Source organism: Meleagris gallopavo, chromosome Z, assembly GCF_905368555.1.
Source record: "Meleagris gallopavo chromosome Z, MGAL_WU_HG_1.1, whole genome shotgun sequence".
Taxonomy (NCBI): Eukaryota; Metazoa; Chordata; class Aves; order Galliformes; family Phasianidae; genus Meleagris; species Meleagris gallopavo.
The window spans coordinates 32,797,444-32,806,165 of NC_139435.1; positions in this window are offsets into that span (position 1 = coordinate 32,797,444).

The window sequence follows — 8,722 nt, forward strand, 5'->3', positions numbered from 1 at the left end:
ACTAATATGCACATAAAGAATACTTCCACCTCCATTATGTCTTCCATAGCTGTCCAGCATTTTTTCACTCCACATGAAGTCTCTGAATGTGCACTGAGTTTTCTCACTTTCTTGATGGAGTTCATGCATGTTGTGTCACAGATTCTTTTTGCAAAGCTCTTTAATGGTTTGGGACAAAACATAAGAACTCTCTCTGCTCCAAGCACAGAATGAACTGAGCACCGACATCAGAAATACACCCTACAGTCTTTATGGCTATAGAAGGAAAAGAATTTTGACGGACACATTCTCTTTTAAAGAGGAACTATTTTCTTTGCTGAAGGTGACTAGGAATTCCAGCTAGTTATGAAAGACAGTTGCTAAAGGTGTTCAAAAATCCTTCAATATCCTGCAACTCAATCATTCCCATAAATAGAGACTTTATGGAAGTGAGAATTCTGTCCTGATCAGACTTCAGAACAAAAACTAGTGCATGTATTTATCATTATCTCTTTTACTGCCAAAAATAAAAGAAGCAGCATTTATAAGATTTTCTTGAGTTCGTTTTTTAAATTTTACATTACCTTTTATGTTTACAAGCCTTACAGATCATGAGTTAATGGTAGGTAGATGGAATTCTTCACCATTAGTTCATATATTTCACTCTTTGTAAGTGCAAGATGGACTATCTTTCCTGACACCCTAATGGTTAAGAAAAAAAAAAAATAAAGTGGTGACTGAGGTTCACATTCCTCCTGTCATTCTAAAAAGAAATATATTTTCCTCTGGTTTTAAAAATCGAAATCATAGATGGAGAGAAATGTAATCTTGTTCAGTGTAATTCATCTGTAAGTTAGGATGTTCTCTCCAAAATAGGAGGAGTTTTAAAGACCAAGCCTATATGGTTTCTCATTTCTACATGATGATAATAAATCGCGCAATATATTTATTTCCAACACATAAATGGTATAACTAGGCATGGTTACTCTGGTAAGTGCTAGAAATGAAGAGATAACCATTACTACAGACACTCACCTGCGTTAGCACTTTATCTTAAATGAACAGAAAAACTCATAGTTTTCAGTGTTTTTTCTACTGTCTTTCGGTCATGTTGCAGATAATTTTGATAATTTATCATTTTCAATTCTAGATTAGTGTCAAACATAAATAAAATAAACTCAAAAGTTTTAATGTTTTAGTCCTCAATGTTTTCTTTGTTTCTGCTTCTATTCTTTTTGAACTATTAAGTAATCTTTGCCTAACCTATTTCCATCTGAAGTCTGAACAGAGTACTAAGAAAATACCATAATCTGCTATATTTCCTTTTATTTTTCTTGTGATAGGCTCAGATCACGCACTACAGTTTTGCTTCTGAGATTCCGCTTTTAAAATTGTTAGAGCAGTTTCCAATCATTACTGCAGATCAGAAACTTGTTCTGGAGCTTTTACACTAATGGGTAAGAAGACTTAATAATGTCTATCTCTGAACCATTTGGAAATATAAAATCAAGCTATGAGAAATGATGGCTGATACATCTCTGTCTAAGGTCTCCAATTAGGAATTTTAACAGTTGCTATCAAACTACAATAAAATTAAGAAAGCCACAATATGGAGAGGAAACACAGTTTCTTGAGGTAGAAGAATAAAGATAGGAAATAAATCAGCTGTCCATTTCTAGCTATTACAGAATGTACTTAAGACAAAATGAAGCTTTACCCTGGCAAAGCCTACAAGGGATAGACATACAGTGTGTTGTCTAAGCTAATAATAATGCTTTAATTTGATTATCGAACTGTGATTAGGGAAGAAAATAAAAGAACGTACAATGACCAGGAAAAATCTTAAAACTAGTTAATTTTTAGGAAACAGCAGATTACTCACTTACTGTATCTGTTTTTTGTGTATCTTCATGTTCTTGAGAGTTTATATAACAGAACACGTTATTTCTAGCTGCAGTCTTTCAGCCTTTTAAGGTACATACAGAAAGCTCTACTTGTGTAGTTAATGCTGTATCAGTTCTTCTCCATTTCTTGCTGAAAGCTTTTTATGAGCAATCATCAGCAGGTAGGCTACAGAGGGATGGAAGAGTGGTTTTATCTTCCATGACAACAGTGTTGTCTGTTGCTATTCTGGTAGCCAGAACTTTAAAAAGTTAAGCATCTACATTCCTATTTACTTGTGACTTCTAAGCAATTAACTTGCAGTTAACTTATTAAAAGTATTCTTACATCTATTTTCCAAGGATTTCAACAGTTGCCAAGCATCAAAATACTTAAAAATTTATTGTCTTTGTCTGCTGCCTTTTGCTTGCCATTTATAAGCAGACTATATATATGTATTAGTGTTTTAAAATGTCAATATAAACACTAGACTACACAATGCTTAATTACTGCAAAAATGAGGATTAATAGTCTGTCCCTGAAGACTTCCAAGGCGAGGCTGGATCAGGCCCTGGACAACTTGATCTAGCTGTGGTATCCTTGTTCATTTCATGGGAGTTGGACTAGATGGCCCTCAGAAGTCCCTTCCAACTTCAAGGATTCTGTGATTCTATGATTCTAATTAAAACAAACCAGAATGCTATCAAAACTATGACAATAGCCTTCTACTTCAGAACTTCTAAGGCTCTAAGATTGTTTTTTCCAAGACAGTTAATGGTATTCTTGCTACTTATCCCTAATAAGGAGACTTTTGCTGGAGCCTGTACTGATTATAATACTTCATGAAGATTTAAAATAAATTAACACCTAAATTTCTGAGTAGCAACTTGAGTGAACTTTGTGATTTCATGGCCTGGTGCACAAGTGCAGCCAAGACGTTATTTTGAGAGTAGCCTCAAAGAACAAGGTTGGCTCTCAAGAGATTTTACCTCAAGAATGGTAGAAGTTTTAACTTCATATGACTATATTTAACCATTCTATGATTCTACAAATATAAACTATATATTAGGAACAAAAAAGGACTTTTTAAATTTTAAAGGGCTCTTTCTAAAAAAGTTTTCCTCCGCCCCTTCCTTACCTGACTTCTTTATGTCTTTGAAACATTTTAACAAACAAAAATATAATTGTCAAAATTGTTGTGAATGAAAGAAAATCGCATACACCTCTGTTTAAAATTAGGGAATCATCTATGTTGGAAAAACGCCTTCAAGACTGTTAAGTCCAACCACCAACCTGACTTACTGAGCCCTGTTACTAAACCATGTTCCTTAGTGCCACATCTACATATCTCACCAGCGATGGGGACTCTAACGCTTCCCTGGACAGCCTTTTCCAATAATTTACCTCCCTCTATATGGAGAAATTCTTTGTAATATCCTATCTAAACTGCTCCTGGTGCAACTGGATTTGAACTATCACTTGAAAAGTCTTATCACTTGTTGCCTGGAAAAAAAGAGAGAAACAATCTCTTTTCTGCAGCCTCCTTTCAGGAGACTGACAGATGAAAAAGCAATTTGATTTGAAGCTGCATATGGAAACTCCGAATGCAGTTACTAGGCAAAGGCTTTCTAATAAACACTGTTCTCTTTTGAAAAGATTCATTGTCTTTCTGGGCTGATATTTTGAAAAATCAGTATCTACTGCTTGTGTTTTAGATTTCTAGAGAAGTGCTAATAAGAGATGGAGTAAGTTACCTCACTACAGATGTAAACTTTCCATCTCAGCAGATACCAGTTACACAGTTAATGTCAACTAAAATATATTTGACGTCTATAGTTAATTTTTCTGCCCTTCTCTTAATCTTATTAGTTACTTAAAAAACAAACAAACAAAAAAACCTACTCTTACACAATGTGATTAAAAGAGCTAGTATTCAAAACAAAGAATGTAATTAAACCTTCAGGCAGCCATGCCATAGCTCTACTGTGTTCATAACAACATAGACCCACAGAATGGACCAAATACCTCTCCTACAAGGACAGGTGGAGAGAGCTGGGGCTGTTCAGCCTGCAGAAGAGAAGGCTGCGAGATAACCTGACAGCGGCCTTTCAGTATCTCAAGAGGACAGACTCTTTAGCAGGGTCTGTGGTGGCAGAACAAGGGAAAATGGTTTCAGGCCTGAAGAGGGTAGATTTAGGTTGGATATAATGAAAAAGTTTTTTACAGTAAGGGTGTGGAGACACTGGAACTGGTTACATATTGTTGTGGTTTGTGCCCCGGCCCTGGAGACTTTCATGGTGAGCCTGGAACAGGCTCTGGCCAATTTGATCTAGCTGTGGTGTTCATGTACATTGCAGAGGAGTTGGACTAGGTGGTCTTCAGTCCCTTCCACCTCCAAGGGTTCTTTGACTCCATCCTACTACCTTACTGTTTTTATGCTACTTTTACTTATCCAGTCTTGTGCTATACGTAAGCAGTGCAGTTAAATCAGATACTTGTCCCCTGTTGTTCCTTCAATGCCAGCAGTACTATGTCATTTCTGCTCTTTGCTACTAGAGGAAGAATAACCATAAGTCTGAAACAAAACTTTGTATAAAAATCATGCACTCATGCAAGAGTGGCTTTTTTTTTCCTTGGGAAACTGAAGAAACAAAAAAGACACTACTTCTGTTAAGCAGTCTTAATGAAAGCAGAATTTCCTTGACAGAGTTCTGGTTTAAAATAGGCCTAATCTATCTGGAATATGCTAGGGCAAGGGAAAGAAGAGATACCACAGAAATACTTTTCAACTCCCTTATGCTCCAGCTCTCAGCATGTTCTGGCAAAGGCTCTTAATTTCCCGCTATGGGAGCAGAAAGAACCGGAGAGAGAGACACAAGAGAAGATCAGTGCCAGAGAACACCAGGAAAAAGAGTGTTTATCTTTCAATTGTTTTTAGTAGAATTAGGGATGGAACTGATGGGGAACTCCTTTCCTTCCACACAAAGGCAGACACCTTGTTGAAAACACTCCTGCATTCCTCTTCTCACATAAACAGACAAATGATAGATAGGATCATTACATCAGCCTTTAGCATACTGTCCCCTGCAAACCAACGACAAAGTCAGAGAAAATATTCCCAGATCTGTGATTCCTTCTCAAGCTGACCCAGTGACAGCACTGGTAAAGAACACCTGAGTGTTACATGCTTGCTTCTGGCCCTTGCATAAATAGGACACAGCTGTATGAGGAGAAAGGCTCCTCTTTGCCTGTACTAAAGGTAGCAGTACTTTTATGTTTGGAAGTATACGCTGGACAGAAAAGAGATATTACAAAGGCTAGAGAATGAACAGACAATTTTAAATACCTTTAAAAATTTCTACTGTAATGATTCTCCAAATTCATCAGTAATTAGTGCATCGGTTAAAGAAACAAATCAAAAACTAGGGTGAATGAGGCTTTCAATTTTAATCATATTTAGCAACATATTGTAATTCCAGAATTAAAAGTAGTGACACTTAGAAATTAGGATTTAAATCTGAAGTCAGAGTCACTAGGCCATGTTTGTATCATGTCTATTGTAATCTTTTTAGTGTGTATATTTTGGTTTGATCTAGTTTTATTTACTTTTTTTTTTTCCTGGTTACGTAGTTAATTCTGTAGAATAGACAATTTGAGACTGAAGTTTGTTGTAATGGTTTTCCATTATTTACTAAACATATGAAATACGGCTTCATATTTTGTAAGAATTATTATGTTTAATAGGGCTCAGAATATGGAGTGTGAAAGTATCCTCCAACTAAGATGTTTGCAGTCAAAAAGAAAAATAAAAAAGTAAAAACAGTTCCATTATTGGCAGGACTGGTGTGTTTACATAAATCTAAGTGTGTTAGAAATTAGAATTTGACAGTATTTTGGTTGTTTTTACTTTTACTAAACTTCTGCAGATTTTAATTTTTCCATTACCTAAGAATAATTTTTTTTTTTAACAAAAGCATCTGATTTTTTTAAAATGAAGCCAAGAAAAATCACACTGTATGCTAAAAACAATTCTGATACCTCTTTTTTTTCCTTCTCATAAATACTAGTCTCCAAAGCATTCATGGCCTAGTATTTGACAGGAGATTGGCCTCTGCCTTGCAGTTATGTCTCTACCATCCAAATGGTATCTAACCTTGGCTGAACCAGGAGTCTCTGAGAAAGGCTCTGTCATGGCTTGATGAAATTCCTGAAGAGGGATTTAGGTGCTGATAGAGAGCAGTATTGGAAGGAGCAGAGAAATAATAGGTCAGATGAGTGGCTAGGATTGATTTCCTGTAAACCAGAAGAAGATGAGGCCAGGACTTCATACTATTTTTTCATTCCATTCTCAGTTCTGTTATACGAAACAAGGATTGTATCAGCCAAAGCCTACTTAAGTGCACAACTGTATTTAATTCCCTGATTGTCACCAAACATGTTCATTGGATGAGTCAAGGTTTTAGTTAAAAAATAGCCCATTAAAGAGGAAAGTGCTTTGCATTGTTGCATGCATGCTATAGGACAGTGGATTCAGACTGTGGAATAAAAAGTCCTGCTTTTCTTTGTAATTTGTTTGTAATTACTTTGCAGATTATGCTATTTTAATGGAGGTTACTTTGATCTATTTTTATGTAATTGCCAAGTTTTGAAAACCTTCACCTGACAAAACAAGAATCCATCATGTAGAACATGAGTTATGGCACTATGGTCTTTGGCACATTAGATGCACTGCGCAGTCCTACTCTAGGACAGCTTCTAAGCTGCATATGGATTGCTGTTTAACAGGGTTGCAATATATCTTTTGCTAAATCTTTAATGTTATTTAGAGGTGATAGAGAAATACAAGCACAAAGAACAGATATCTCAAGTTCCTTTTGTGCATAGATCCTACTGCTTTATGGTCTACTACATCCTGTTTCATTTTGCTTTTAACCTAAATCTTAACCTCCTCATCTTCCATCAGCTTAAGTTCCTGACTTCAGAAGTGAGGTTTGCACCAGAACTTGAATATGCTCAATACTGAGACACTAAAATCTGAGAAGTCAGCTAGCTATTTAGTATGTCTAAATTCAGTCTTCTTTAAGAAGCCTACACTGAACATCTACTGATTGTGGCTCTTCCTGAAGGTTTATAGATTGTTCCTGCTGGAGTGTTTTCAAGGAAACAAGGAGAAAAGGAGAAAAGAAGTAGTTGGTTAATGCTTGCAAAAAGTAATAGACTCCTTCTCCGTGCCTACATGATCAGAGCTCCTCAGCACACAGGGTAGATGGGAGGAAAGTACTTCCTATTTTCTTTTTTCTCAGAAATTGGGTCTTCTCAAAAAATAAATCTGAATGGATGTCAGCTTCAATGGTAACTACAGAAGTCTTGTATTAGAGATTATAGGGGAGTTGTTTTAAGTTAAAAGTTAAGTTAAAAGTTTTAAGTTTATATAGAGGATCAAGCTATATTTAAAAACAGGAATAAATCACTGTTGGTATGGTATTTTTTTTTCCTGAAGAATATATATTTTTGCCCAACAAAAACCTTTTAAATAATGTTGTAGTGTGTGCACATGTGCATTTGTTTGTGGTCTGATAATGAACTTTTGCCTCTGCTAGCGGTGTGGTCTGAGTGTATGTTTCCCTCTGCTTTGGCTTACTGTCTGCTGTGTAAACAAATATACTTTCACTCTTTTAAACAAAATTATTCTGAGAACTGTTTTACATTCTCACCTTCCTGGCTGGACTGTCTTTTGGAGCCATGGATGCAGCCTCCTGCTATTTGTGAACACTTGACACAGAAGCAGAGAGTGGACCAGGATGCAGGGAGGGACAGCTGCTCCCTGGGCACTCCAGAGCCTGGCAATCAAGACCTGAGCAGGGTGGCTGGGTACTGAAATGGCCCAGCACTGGGCACCTCCATGAGGACAGAGATAGGGATGGGCCAATACCAGCAATTTACAGGTTTCTGTTTTCTTCTTCCCAATAGCTGAGTATTTTGTTTTCTTCTGTTTATCTCCATCACGACACTGAAGCTATGCTTTAATTCACAAACAAACAAATAAATCTTTATTTAGATCTTTTAACTTTAAATTACAAATGCACTGTTACTTCCTAGTTGCTTTTTTCTCTTTTTCACTCTAACTGGATATCCAGCACAATTATCAAGAGAGCACAGTATAATGGGTGTGTAGAAGACTGGGGCACTGATTTCTCAGCTCATCCATAGAGGCGTGAAGGAAGCACAGAATGCCCATCTCCTGCTTCCTTCTGCATGTGCTATTCTACGTGGATACTGGAGTTCCTCACTTGGCAATTCCTCTGTGGTGCCCAGATCCAAGTGGAAAATGTGCTCACGGAGGGCTGTCAGGGGTATAAGCAGGCAGAATACAGGGTTTTCCTCAAGGGGACACTCCCCACTGGAGGGCTGCAGCACTGGATAGAAACTGTCCGACATGAGAATTCAGGATAAATGTATGAGTCTGTGCACCAGCAAGCACATAATTGGGCACTTTATTGGAAGGTCCTTCACTGGGCATTGGATGCTCACTTTTAAAAGCCATTCAAAATCTTCCTCATCCTCCTTTTGCTTCCACTGCTGTTGCACCTCCTGCTGCTACTCCTTACTTCTGGAACTCTCCTTGTTACTGATGTTTTTAACCTTCTCAGCTTTTCATGAAGTTTCCACATCACCCTAAGAATTAAGGACAGAAACACAAACAGCAATGCAAATCTGAAATGCAGTGAAAAGAAGGGCTTGAGTGCCCATGCTACTCTGCTCCACCTCCTGTAGCAGCTGTGTCCTCTCCTCTTCTTGGCACCTCATGCGGTTGAGCATGGTCACATCCAGCTCATAACCAACACATGGCACACTCTGCATC